The following is a 13,582-nucleotide window of genomic DNA, read 5'->3' on the forward strand; positions in this document are numbered from 1 at the left end:
AAAAGTCTGCATAATAAGAGAAAGATTTCTCACACATCTGGATTATGAGGGAAGAGCCTCACCACCGTAGATGTATGAGAAATGTTTCTCTTATGCAGACTTTTGAAATCGGCTGAGTCTATGACGGTGGTATGTGTACTTCAGCATGCGGGATGCGGCTGTAGCTGAACTCGCTGCTCCAGCTTTGGTGAGTGCCTGTCCCAAACTCTCCTACTTTTTGTCTCAAGAGCGGTCAGCCCATAGTACAGACTCTTCATGTGCCAGGCTGAGATGCTGCTCGGTATCCCTGGGTTTGGCAGTGCCAGGTTCTGCTCTGTCTGATATTCTGCTGCTACTTTATAGTTCTGTTGTCCGTTACTTGTCACCAGGATCTGCTGGGTGAATAGTCTGGTGTTGCTTTTTTCCCCAGGGTCTGTTACTCCCCCTCAGGTACTTTTACTTACTCTGTACCAGGCTTTACTGCTGCTCTCTGATACTTTCTCTGACACACTAATATTAGCTATACTTTGTGCTAGTTTCTGCAGCTTTCTGTCCTCAGAATTTGTTGTCACCAAATTCTGCAGGTCAGTGCTGTTGCTGCTATACCAGTCTCTGATTGCTGTGTAGGCGGTACAGAGCCTGCCACTGTCACTGTCCCAACTATCAGCAGTAGTCTTCAGCTAGTAGCGGACAGATGAAGAGCAGCCAACAGGACCTGCCCGTTAATCAACCTGACATGGCGTCCAGTCAATAAAATTACTTTGTAGAATGAGTCTGTCTATGATTGGCTGAGAATAGTTCATTGTTATCGTTGTACCCGAGCTATGGGTTTCCCACGTGTTCCAGGCTTGACTAATCTGCTAGCCCTAGACTCGAGCCATCTTGATTGTGAGACTACTTATTCATATGCAGGCGCGGTACACAGATAAGGTTGCTTGATGGTCCCAGCGTGACGTAAAGAGAGAGCTCTTGCAGTAAGTAAAGAGCGTGGCTGTATTTATTAATAAAGGTGTTTTGTTTTGTTTTTAGATAGGACCACGTCACTAGGAATAATATTAGAGGTAGCCCCTGCCCACCCCTGGTCTATAACATAATGGGAACTGCCATGTTGTAACTTAGGTAACCTTTTTCAGGCACAAAATAAATAAAATAAAAAAGGTTTCAACATGTTTATATGCGGTTCTTTCACGTGTATGAAAAGATGGAACATCTTTGAGGACAATGTCCCATTTAGTCACAGGGAAGGATAAAAGACCTTGTAAGAATAAAGTTTGTTTTCTTCCTGGTTTACCCGGAAACAAACTAACAGGATGAGAAGATACTTATAGGTTATCATCCCGGCATATCAGATCAGTAGCGCTCCCTTGCCACTCCAGAGAATATATTTTCCATGTAGTTTAGCTTGTCACCATGGCATTCCCATTTAATTTACAGAGATTTATTTGTGTGCACTATAGCACTGGTTTTTAATCCTCCCTAACAGGTCACATTTTGAGGATATAACACTTTGAGAATATCTGAACTGGAGCACAGGTGAAATAATCAACTGATTAGTAACATGGTTATTTTACCTGCTCTCTTCTAAGGTCATCCTGAAAACCTGGCCTGTTGGGGAGGCCTGAGGAGGAGAGGTTTGATAACCAGTGTTCTATAGTATACTCCAAATATAATAATTACACCTGCTTAGTCAGATGAGAGTCAGAGACCAGGGGGAGCAGAGGATGATAATGCATCCCCAATACCAAAGCCTAGAATGTGTGAATCCCCCCCCCAAAAAAAAAATTTTTTTTAAAAATCCATGAAAAGACTCTGCAGTGGGGGTTTTTAGGGTGAAATTGAATAGACAGTTCTCCTATATAAATAGCTAAGAAGAAAACTCAATACTCTCCATATGGGGTACACGAGAGGAATCACTCCCTGTTCTATATGTGGCTCCCATAAGGGAAAATCACTGCGGTAGTTGCTGATTACATAAGGGATTAATGACTATTCGTGCTTGGCAGACAGAAGATGACAATAACACGTGTCTGACAGAAGGGCATTAAAGGGAAAGTAAAACACTGTGCATAAAATGTGTAATTATGTTTAGTAAAACAACATTCATTATTTATTTTTCCTCCCTTTTCTCAGTCCTGAAAACTGAAACAGCACATGGCAGACTTCACAGGTCTAACCCTGACATATGCATCTCCTGGTTTTTTTTTGCAGTTTAATCTTACTAAAGCTAAAAAAAAATAAGATTTTGTAAACACAATAACAATGGTAAGACGAGTCTTCTCCATATAAAATTAAAAGTCCAGATAGACTCCTTGTGGTTGCAGTTCGGCCATTGAAAAACAATTGCAGCAACAACAAAAAAACAACAACAAAAAAAACACCTGTTCTAATAATGTGGAAGACTGTAGAAACAATGGTAATAAGGTCCTTATTGTCCCTTTGGTAACCAATTAATTCCAAGAAATACACAAGGCATATATGATATTAATCAGGTTGGTTGGTAGATCTGCCCATGCCCAACACTGGAAACTGGCATAAACAGCCAGGAGACAGGCAGGCAGACAGACAGATAGATACACACACACTATATATATATATATATATATAATTTTTTTTTTATTATTTTTTTTTAAAATCCCATCAGTGTGCAGATATAACAATATTGAAGATAACAGCAAAAGAATTATTACAGATATAGTATTAATTATGCACTTATTTCATCCATAAATGGTATTTGCCATTGTTCACTTATTTATAGGGACGTTTAATGTTAAATAATTTCCCTGATTAAGCAGGGGTTAAACACAGTGTGAGCATGAATGGGTTTTAAAAAGTAATGCTGGGTTATAAAACAGATCAGTTTATTTTTACCCTAAATTTCTCCCGCAATCAATTAAAAGTAATAGGCATCCGTTACTATCCCCATGGCAAATGCAACATAGTGCCAAGATCAGCCAAATACATGCAATGAAGAAAAACTGGTTTGGTGAGCTGCTCTATAGCCCACAATGACCTTGAAACACATCAACATTATAACTGACCTGACTTTATAAAAACATTAGAACTTAACAAAACATGAACAGAAGTTTAGGTATTTAAAGGGAAGTGAAACCAAAAATGTCTCTTGTGATTCAGACAGGGCATTAGACATACACATTCAGAGGTTTTGGCTGCCTCCGAATGCGGAAGGAGGCGGGTGCTCACGGCATTTGGGTCTTTTCAGATTTATTCTTGTGACAGTACAATATACTAAGATCTGGATTTGCACAGATCTTAGTGTGCTGCACTTTCAAAAGCATAAATCCATGTCTCCGAAAACAGCTGAAGGAAGCGAGCGGCCCCTTACTCAACAATCAGCGGCTAATGAAGGATCTGAATGTGCACGTTTAGTTTACAGAAATTGTTTTTTCATAGTCAAACTTCACCCACAACTTGCCTTAGAGGAGCCAATCAGGACTCATTACTGAAGTAGACACAGCTAGTCACTAATTTTCATAGCAAAAGATTCATTGTTTTGCAAGTTTGTTTTTTTATTTGATGATTCTGCTGAGGTCAATTATGAGCAGATATGTGGCAGGGTTTGGGTCAGACATATTACAAGAAATGGATCCAAATGAAATATTTTAAATACATTTCAATTAAACATTTTATATAACAATATCAAATTATGTATTTCTATGTATTTCTATAAAGGGACATAAACGTTTAATAAAGGAAATGTTCTAGCATGTTAGAATCTTACTATTACACTATATATTTCATATAACTATGCATTTAATCTCTGCAAAGGGGTTAAACATGACTGGTGATTGTTGGCTATGCACATATGCCTCTCGACACTGGCTCATTGGCTGTGTTCAGCTACTGACCATTAATAATAATAGTTATCATTCATTGTTCTCCACAGGACTTATTTACTGGGCTCACCACCCGGTTGATTTTACTGGCCCCCCGGCTAAATTTGAAAGGAATGGTCTAGTCAAAATTAAACTTTCATGATTCATATAGAGCATGCAATTTTTTCCAACTTTCTAATTGACTCCTATTATCATTTTTTCTTCGTTCTCTTATCTTTATTGGACAATGCAAGAAAGTAGGCTTAGGAGCCGGCCCATTTCTGGTTCAGCACCCATGAGGCTTCAAAGATGGAGATGCCCAGTGCATCATGGGGCTTCTGGGGGTGTCCTTAGCCTGCCTCATCATAGGGGCAGGCTAGGGTCATCCAATCTGAGCTTGCTCGATAATTTATTTTTTAATAATAAAATATCCTATTTGTCTGAACACGTCAATATTTGTAAATAATGACTGATCAGTGTGGATCTCCCTCCCTCTCCTCACTTGCGTTTTTGTGGGAGAGAAAGAAAGAGAGATCTGTGTTTAGGAGAGAGAGATTTATCTAATATATTTGTTAAAAATTGTGAGACCCAAAGGTTCTTTTCAGAGCTATTAACCCCTAGCTTGCCAGTGATCACTATAAATCACTGGCAGTAGCAGAGCTGGACTTTTTTAGGGGTTTATCTTTTTTTTTAAGTCTTTTTTTTCCTGTGAGATAAAATAAATAATGTCAGAGAGAATATATAGTGCTGAGGAGGAATATGGCAACCTTGCATCAGAGTCAGACGCCTCTATGTCTGACTCAAACCCCAATTTTGACCCTGCCATATGCTCAGATATATCATTAGATACAGTCTCAACTGGTAGTGATGTATCGGTGGCTGCTAGCCCCCCTGCCAGGAGACGTGTTGCTGCCATTACCGCTGAAGAGTGGGTAACGCCTCATCACCTGGCTTATATTTAGCAAAGCAGCAATGGGCCCCCATCGATGTGCCAGAATTAAAAAAATTCTGGGCATTGACTATGCTGATGGGCATCATAAAGAAACCCTCCATTCGCTCCTATTGGAGCAGTAGCCCCATCTGCTCTACCCCCATTTTCTCCCAGTGTATGTCGAGGAAGAGGTATGAAATGATTCTACATTTCATGCACTTCAGCGACAACAGCCTGTGCCCCCCTAGGGAGCATCCCCAATTTGACAGGCTGTATAAAATGCGCCCCCTGATTACCCACTTTGCTGCCAGGTTTGCAGAGGCTTATACACCTGGAAGTAATATATGTGTGGATGAATCCCTGATGAAGTATAAGGGAAGGCTGGGATTCAAGCAGTATATTCCTTCCAAGCGCTCCAGGTATGGGGTAAAGGTGTATAAGCTCTGTGAGAGCGAGACCGGGTATACTCAGGCCTTCCGGGTGTATGAGGGAGAGGATAGCCACCTTGACCATCCAGTGTGCCCAGAACATATGGGAACCACTGACAAGATTGTCTGGGACCTGATATTACCACTGATGAACAAAGGGTACCACTTGTATTTAGATCATGTCTATAAAAGTGTCCTTTTGTTCAAGCTACTGTATTGCTTTAATACAGTAGCTTGCGGTACAATTAAAAAGAACCGTGCAGGTTTCCCAGGACAACTTGCACGCACCCCGCTATAAAGGGGGGAGACCTCAGCTCTGCGCCAAGAGGAGCTGTTGTCAGTTAAGTACAGAGACAAGAAGGATTTATAACTTCTTACCACAATCCACACAGAGAGGTGGAGGTGTCTGTATGTGGCAGAGTTGAGAGAATAATGAAGCCAGTGTGCATCAAGGCTTATAACCGGCATATGGGTGGGGTTGATCTGGCAGATCAAGATCAGACAAGGGCCTGGTACAAAAATGTTACAATTTACTTAATGCAGATTGCACAATAATTTTTTTACAGTTTCAGCTCCAGATCATTTTGGGGATTTTGTACCAAGATGCACCTGCTCCCAGTGATGGGAGAGAGCAGAGTTGGGGCTACCCATTTTATTTTAAAAATCCCCCCTACTGCCGTAAAGCAGAAACCTAAAAAACAAATGCAGAGTCTGTACCAAGAGGGGGCAGAGAAAGGACACCATATATTACTGTCCCGATTGCCCTGGACAGTCTGGACTCTGCATTGGGGACTGCTTCAAGCGGTTTAATTTTCTTTTAAATTTGTAGTTTTGTTTTTTTTATTTATGTTCACTGTTAGATTATTTTTTTTTACTTTGACTGTGCCAGATTTTTATATTTCACTACTCTATTTTTTATAAGTTCTAAAATGTGTGCTGTATTTTACCAAAACCCCTGTCACACCTATGCATGGGGGGCATGGGTGTACTCGGGGGGCCTTGCAGAAAACAATCTGGAGTGTATTTTTTGCAATAACTTACAACAGGCTCTCCTAAATCATAGTCAAAAAGCAATGTTTGTGTAAAAATGGAAATTAAATAAATTACCACCATACACTTTCTCAATTTATTTTGCTTAAAAGGGTTGCATCAAAGCACAAAATATACAATACTTTGGGGTGTCAACATTTCAAATATATAAACTTTCATGGCAATAAATAAAACTGGGGTATGCCATAGGCCCCAAACTAAAGATAGGACTATCAGAAGAAATACTCTCACTTTTAACTAAAATTACAAATAATACAATTGTAACTGAACCTTCTCAAAATCCTGGCAAACCTATGCATGGGGGGGCATAGGTGTACTCAGGAGGTCTTATAGAAAACAACCTGGAGTGTTTTCTTGCAATAACTTACAACAGGCTCTCCTAAATCATAGCCAAAAAGCAATGTGTGTGTAAAAATAAAAAATACCACCACACACTTTCTCCAATTTTTCACTGTTCACTTAAAACAGCACTTTGCTCTGGATGAACTTTGATCAGGAAATCACAGACAGTGCAGCCAGAGCACAGCTCTGTTTGAAGATAACAGCCTAATGTGGAGCAGCGCTGAAAAGTTAAAATCGCTAACAGCTCCTGCATGTATCCTGTTCTTTCTGCAGATATGCTGCATTTTCTGCGATGACATCTCACATCACTGTATGTTCTGCCTTGGGGAACAGTTGCATCAAAGGCATCAAAACACCCATATATAATACCTTGGGATCTCAACTTCTGAAATATATGCACGTTCATGCGAGCAAATAAATTGGGGTATGTAAAAAGGCCCCCCCAATAGAAGATAGTCAAAGAAGATATGTTCAATTTGGGGAAAAAAATCACAAATATGTCAGAAATTTGGCATTGCAAACCCAAAACAAGCCAACAAACCTATGCATAGGAGGTATCACTGTATTCAGGAGATCTTGCTGAACAGATATTTGGGTGTTCTTTGGCAGTAACACAACAGGAATTGAGAATCCATGCCTAAAGTACAATGTGTGTAAATAACAAAAATTGACTACCCAAAAGTTTGACAAAGTCTGGTGGTTGAATTAGTGCATGGAAAGTGTTCAAATACCAGCATTTCAAATACCCTAGGGTGTCTACTTTTTAAAAATATATGGTTTGATAGGGGTAAATTACATTGACCAGCTTCAGAAATGCCCCAAATAGGACATGGGTGCATGATGACCGATGTGAAAATTCCAAGTTGTAAAACTGGAATGCACCCCCTAAAAAATTAGGCCTTTTAGCCCTCAGAGAACCCGACACACCTATACATGGGTGGTATCACTGTACTCAGGAGATGTTGTTGAACACATATTGGGGTGTTATTTGGCAGTAACCCTTAACGTTCTCATTAAATATATTCTTAAATTGCTATTTTGTCCAAAAAAAAAAACCACCACTTTTTTTTTTTTTTCTTCAAACTTTGGCATATATTGGTGGTAAAATGGTTGCATCAAAAGAGTCAAAATACCCCAAGTCTAATACCTTAGGTTGTCTTCTTTTAAAAAAATATATACATGTGAAGGGTTATTCAGGGATTCCTGACAGATATCAGTGTTCCAATGTAACTATCGCTAAATCTGAAAAAAAAAATGGTTTGGAAATAGCAAAGTGCTACTTGTATTTATTGCCCTATAACTTGCAAAAAAAAAATCAAAGAACACAAACATTGGGTATTTATAAACTCATGACAAAATGTAGAAACTATTTAGCATGGGTGTTTTTTTGCTGGTTATAGATGTGTAACAGATTTTGGGGGTCAAAGTTAGAAAGTGTGTTTTTTCATCATATTTTATAATTTTATTTATAGTAAATTATAAGATATGATGAAAATAATGTTATCTTTAGAAAGTCAATTTAATGGCAAGAAAAACTGTGTATGAAATATGTGTGGGTACAGTAAATGAGTAAGAGGAAAATTACAGCTAAACACAAACACTGCAGAAATGTAAAAATAGCCTTGGTCCCAAACGGTCAGAAAATTGAAAAGTGCTGTGGTCACTAAGGGGTTAAAATTGCATGCTCTTTCTGAATCATGAAAGTTTAATTTTGACTAGACTATTCATTTAAGCCAAATTTAAACTAACAGGGTTTTTTTTTGTTCGTTTTTTTATTGCACATATCATTAAATCAATTAAATTATGCAATTAATCTGTGATTTGGGTATCTTATGTAACATTTATTTGAGAAAATGGTGTAATATTGCAAAGTGTTACACTGCGCCCACTGCCACTGACTACTTCATAATGTCCCCCAGTTGGCAACATTCTCTGTGGAGAAAACTGTAATGTTATTATAATTTATTTGTAGAGCTCCAACAGATACCACATTAACGAATATTGTGTTTAAACCCCTGTTATTTACAAGCAAGTGCGCAATAAGAAGATGCACTGACAAATTAAGGCATTATGTTATTGCACGTATGTCCCTTTAATATTTAACAAACTGGATGTCATGTTGCCAGCATTCCCAACATTCTCATCTCCTCCCCCTCTATGGTAGGAACAGGTGAATACACACTAGCAAGCAGCACAAAAGAGTTTGATGCTTTTAAAGGGTCAGTAAACACCCTTGCAATAACAAGACAGTTCTGTTGTGTTGCTGTAGAATCAAGTATCAGCAACAGTTTAACTACTTTCCGCCATTAGGACAGTCCATTCTGTCCTAACTGCGCTGGGCTTTAGCCCCGTTAGGACGACATGGGAAGTCCTAGCCATTTAGCTGTACTGAAGCCATAGGTGCTTCCTGAATGGGATCGGGGCCTGGAGGGTGTGCAAAGCATCATGCGCAATCGATTGTGTGATTTCATTTTGTTTACATCAGAACTTGTCCGATGTAGACAAATTTGGTCCGTCAGGAAAGGGTTATACAACATTTTAAAACAAATCTACATACTTTTCACAGCAATTGCAATAGTCCACTCGCCATTTGTCTTATTTGGAAGAGACAATCTTAGCTTTAGTCTACAGGCGACTAGTTATGGTCAGAAAGTTAGTTTAAAGTGCATTGTTTTGCAGTTCTTATCAGCTAAATCCAATTGAAGAAATATATGTAGCATGGTTAGCCTTGATACGTTTTGTTTTTTTCAAGGCTAAATTAAATGAAAAATGGAACAAAAAAAATAATAAAAGTATATTGCAAAGTGGTTTCATTATACATAACAAAACATTGTATATACATGTCTCAGGTATGTATTCTTTCTTTAAAGTGGTGTTAAACAAAGCCTAGGTTAAACAGAAATATTAAATCCTTGCTGAGTATATATCAGTACCTTTACTGTTTAGTAACATTATGCCTGAAAGGGTTAAAAATGCAATATATATTGTATTATTATTATTTTTTTACAAGAGTAGTTCGTATATCACATGAAGTAATGTTGAGTATACAATGGGTACAAGCAACAAAATGGGATCATGGAAAGGACGCATAGGGTAATACGCTTATCCTGTAAATAATATAAAAGGGAGTATGCCGTCTACAGACCTCCCAAAATACACAAGAGGCCACTCTTGGACCTTCAGAAATGGATGGAAAATGTTAAAGCTATAGGTGGTAATTTGAAACTAAGGAGACCAATTTTGGATCTAAGATACTAAAGCTCTTTTTTTTTTTTTTTTTTTAATAACAACAACAACAAGGTGTTTTAACATCATTTTAAACCTGCATCTGATTGGACATCCTTTTTTTGGGGGGGGCATAAAGTTTTCTGAATGGTGTTGGAAGAGAAGGGAATGCAGTATTGTTTGGGGCAGATCTTTTTTCACACAGAAAATAAATTTGAAACATTTGGATTTTGTTGATTTCAGTTAGTGTAGACACACAAAAAGCTTAAAGAAACCGCTGTTTTCACATATTTCATTTGCAGGGGAACATGGATATAGAAAAGCAATAAACAAATTGAGTCATTACTTATGTGTGATACCAGTTTGAGCTTCCTAACAAACCTAATTTATGACATGCAGCAGTAAAGTAACCTTCATGATTCAGATAGAGCATACAGTTTTAAACAACTTTCCTATTTACTTCTATTATCTAATTTGCTTGGTATCTTTTGTTGAAAAACATACCTAGGTAGGCTCTGGAGTAGCAGTGCACTGCTGGGAGCTAGCTGCTGATTGGTGGCTGCACATATATGCTTCACCTAATCTGTTCAGCTAGCTTTCAGTAATGCATTACTGCTTCTTTGACAAAGGATACCAAGAGAATGAAGCAAATTTGATAATAGAAGTAAACTGTAAATTTGTTTAACCTATTAACGCCGTTCTATTCCGTCATAATTACACTGGACTTTAAAGCCGTTATGACGTAATAGAACGTCATAGCCAACCGCTGTCCTGAAGCCTTCTGTGCTTCTCAGATTTGATCACGGTCTGGAGGACGTTCCTAGGGTTATAGGGACGCCCCCCAGACCCGATTCAATAATTGAAATCTCGCGATTGTGTGATTTCAATTTTTCTACATCGGAACAGTCGTTCCAATGGAGACACTTTAACCCCGACAGGAAAGGGTTCAAATTGTATGCTCAGAGTTATGAAAGAAACATTTTAGATATCATGCCCCTTTAACCGTTTCCTACCCTTATTTATTTAGCCCCTTTTATATAATTCAGCTGTGAAAATTGTGGATTTTCAAATTTGCAAAACTGGACCTGCGCCTTGCTGACTCTTCAAGGCTAACCCTTCTAAATACAGTACCTTTCCCTAATTGGCTTTAACAAATAACAGCAAAACAATGATATACTGCAGTGTTTTTCAACCAGGGTGCCGCGGCGGCACACTAGTGTGCCGTGAGAGATCCTCAGGTGTGCCGCGGCAGACTGACAACAGTGTGACATATTTTTTTAAATTTTGCTTGTTTTTTTATTGTGGGCCGTTTTTTTATTTTGAGTGAGATGATGACTAAGGGTAATTGCGCAGCGGCAGCTCGCCTCCCCGACCCGTATTCACACTTGGAAGGAACCCCCACCCACCACAATACGTGTCTAGTGCCGGCTCCATACGCAGCACCACTCAACACTTCAATCCCCCATGCATGCTGGCGCAGGTTTGCTCCTCCTCCAGAACAGTTCCAGCCAGGTCACGTCACTCACGTTCCTTCTCAGCACAAGGAATATGACCGGAGGACTGGAGACTCACTGGAAAGGAAGAGGGAGGAGACAGCCGGTGCTGTGTGGACTCGGAATGTGTGCAGAATTAGCGTGGTGGAAGGAGCAGCACTAACTGTTACAGTCTGGCAGTGGCACAGAAAGAACGTCCGTGTGACGAAGTCAGAAGATAGAGAAAGTCTGAATCTGGGCAGTGGGGTTTCAGGAGTGTCGGAGTGTAATAAGGTAAAAAAAAAAAAAAAAAATCCCAAATTTACTGACTGTTACTGAAATTTACTATACCAACATTATATCATGTTTGTAATTTGTGTGTGTAGTGCAAGTTGACTGCAGGTCAAATCATATCCTGAAAAAAATAACCAAGCACTTCCATTATGATTCACTGTTTCAGGAGTGTAACGTTCAAAAAAAAAGTCCTCAAATTTACTGTTACCACCTTTATATCTTCTTTATTGGTAATTTGGGTGTGCAAGTTGACTGCTGGTCAAATATCACTAAAAAAGCATAACCAAGCTAGCACCTCCATACTTTTTACATAATTTTACTAGCGTTCAGGAACATTTTTCAAAAGAAGGAAAAACAGGTTGTTTTTTTTTTTACTAGAGTTCATGAGGGAAACGGTTTTAAGATACCAAGAGAACAAATAGGTCAATAGAATTAAGTAAATTAGTATATATATATATATATATATATATATATATATATATATATATATATATATATATATACACATATATACACACACACACTATCTGAATTGTTTTGTTGTCATGTATGTGTGTCTGTGCGTATATATATATATATATATATATATATATATATATATATATATATATATATATATATATATATATATATATATATATATATATATATATACACACACACACACACACACTCACATATACACACACATATACACACAGTGATCCACATATAATCTTGTGCACCACAGATAACACTTGAAATATTGGGAGGTATGTGACATGCTCATCAGGCATCATTTACAACCATGACATATTGACTTTCATTCACAGACAATCATTATGATTGATTGTGAATGAATGTAATGTGTCATGTATAGTTTGTAGGAGGCATGGTATGACAGCACAGTACAGTGTGTGTGTATAAAAAAAATGTATAAATATATATATATATATATATATATATATATATATATATATATATATATATATATATATATATATATATATATATATATATACACACACACTGTATTAGGCTACAATGTGTGATTTTGTAAAATTTTGGGATGGTGGTGTGCAGCAGGATTTTTTAATGTAAAAAAAGTGCCACTGCAAAAAAAGGTTGAAAATCACTGATATACTGTACTAACATAATGACAGTGGCAATCCTTGTGGTCTATAGACTCATTCCTGAATTGGCTCCTCCCATAAGGAAAGTGGTCTGTGGAGTTTGGTTACTGAGAAACATCTACAGATCTTAGATTGTTTTTAAAATGTTTAGACTTGGCTAATACGTTATACTATAAAATGTCTTGTAAAATCAAGGTGTTTAGTGACCATTTAAGGTTCTGTCTATGAGCATTAGCTTTAGGGTTTCTAGCTTCTTTACAGAGGAAGAAAAAAGTTGTATCAATCTTACATAACGCTGAATACATTTAAATTTATTGCAAACTAATAAAAAAAAATGGGGGAAAAAAAGCTATATAGTTTATGGTCAGTAATGAAAATCTTAATATGTGAAGGGGCTATAAAGACAAATATTTAAACCAAAATTATATGACAATCAAATGGACACACTAAATTGTTAAAAGAATAAAACACCTATTTTCATATTTTGACCAAAGATCAAAGATTGGATTTGGGGATTAACTACCAAAATTTGCATGGTTTGGATACAATGGGCCTTTATGGGCCCTATCTGCATTATTATCAAATAGCAAATGACGACTGTATTGTTTGATATAGCACTACTAGAAGAAATTAATGCTTTTATAACATAATTATTCAGTTATTCTGAGGATAATTTCAAATAATTAACGCGATGTTTTTAAACCCAATTTTCCAGGATTACTGTTATTAAGTGTTTTTGGAAATCAATTCCTAAAACTGCCAAGCAGCGATTATGGGAACAAATATAATGTCTGAGCAGTGAGGTTGGGTACAATTTTGTTATAATTGGTACTAAATGGTTTTGAGAAAAATTGGGCATAAAAAAATATTATTTATAATAGGCAGGGGTCATCTGTCACACACGACATTCAATGGT

General features: G+C 37.6%; 1 protein-coding gene across 3 annotated transcripts in view; it reads right to left on the bottom strand.

Moving 5' to 3' along the window:
* Positions 1 to 13,582, bottom strand: part of PHTF2 (putative homeodomain transcription factor 2) — a 522,887-nt gene that overhangs the window by 508,836 nt on the left and 469 nt on the right. The window lies entirely within an intron of this gene.

This window comes from Bombina bombina, chromosome 6, assembly GCF_027579735.1.
Source record: "Bombina bombina isolate aBomBom1 chromosome 6, aBomBom1.pri, whole genome shotgun sequence".
NCBI lineage: Eukaryota > Metazoa > Chordata > Amphibia > Anura > Bombinatoridae > Bombina > Bombina bombina.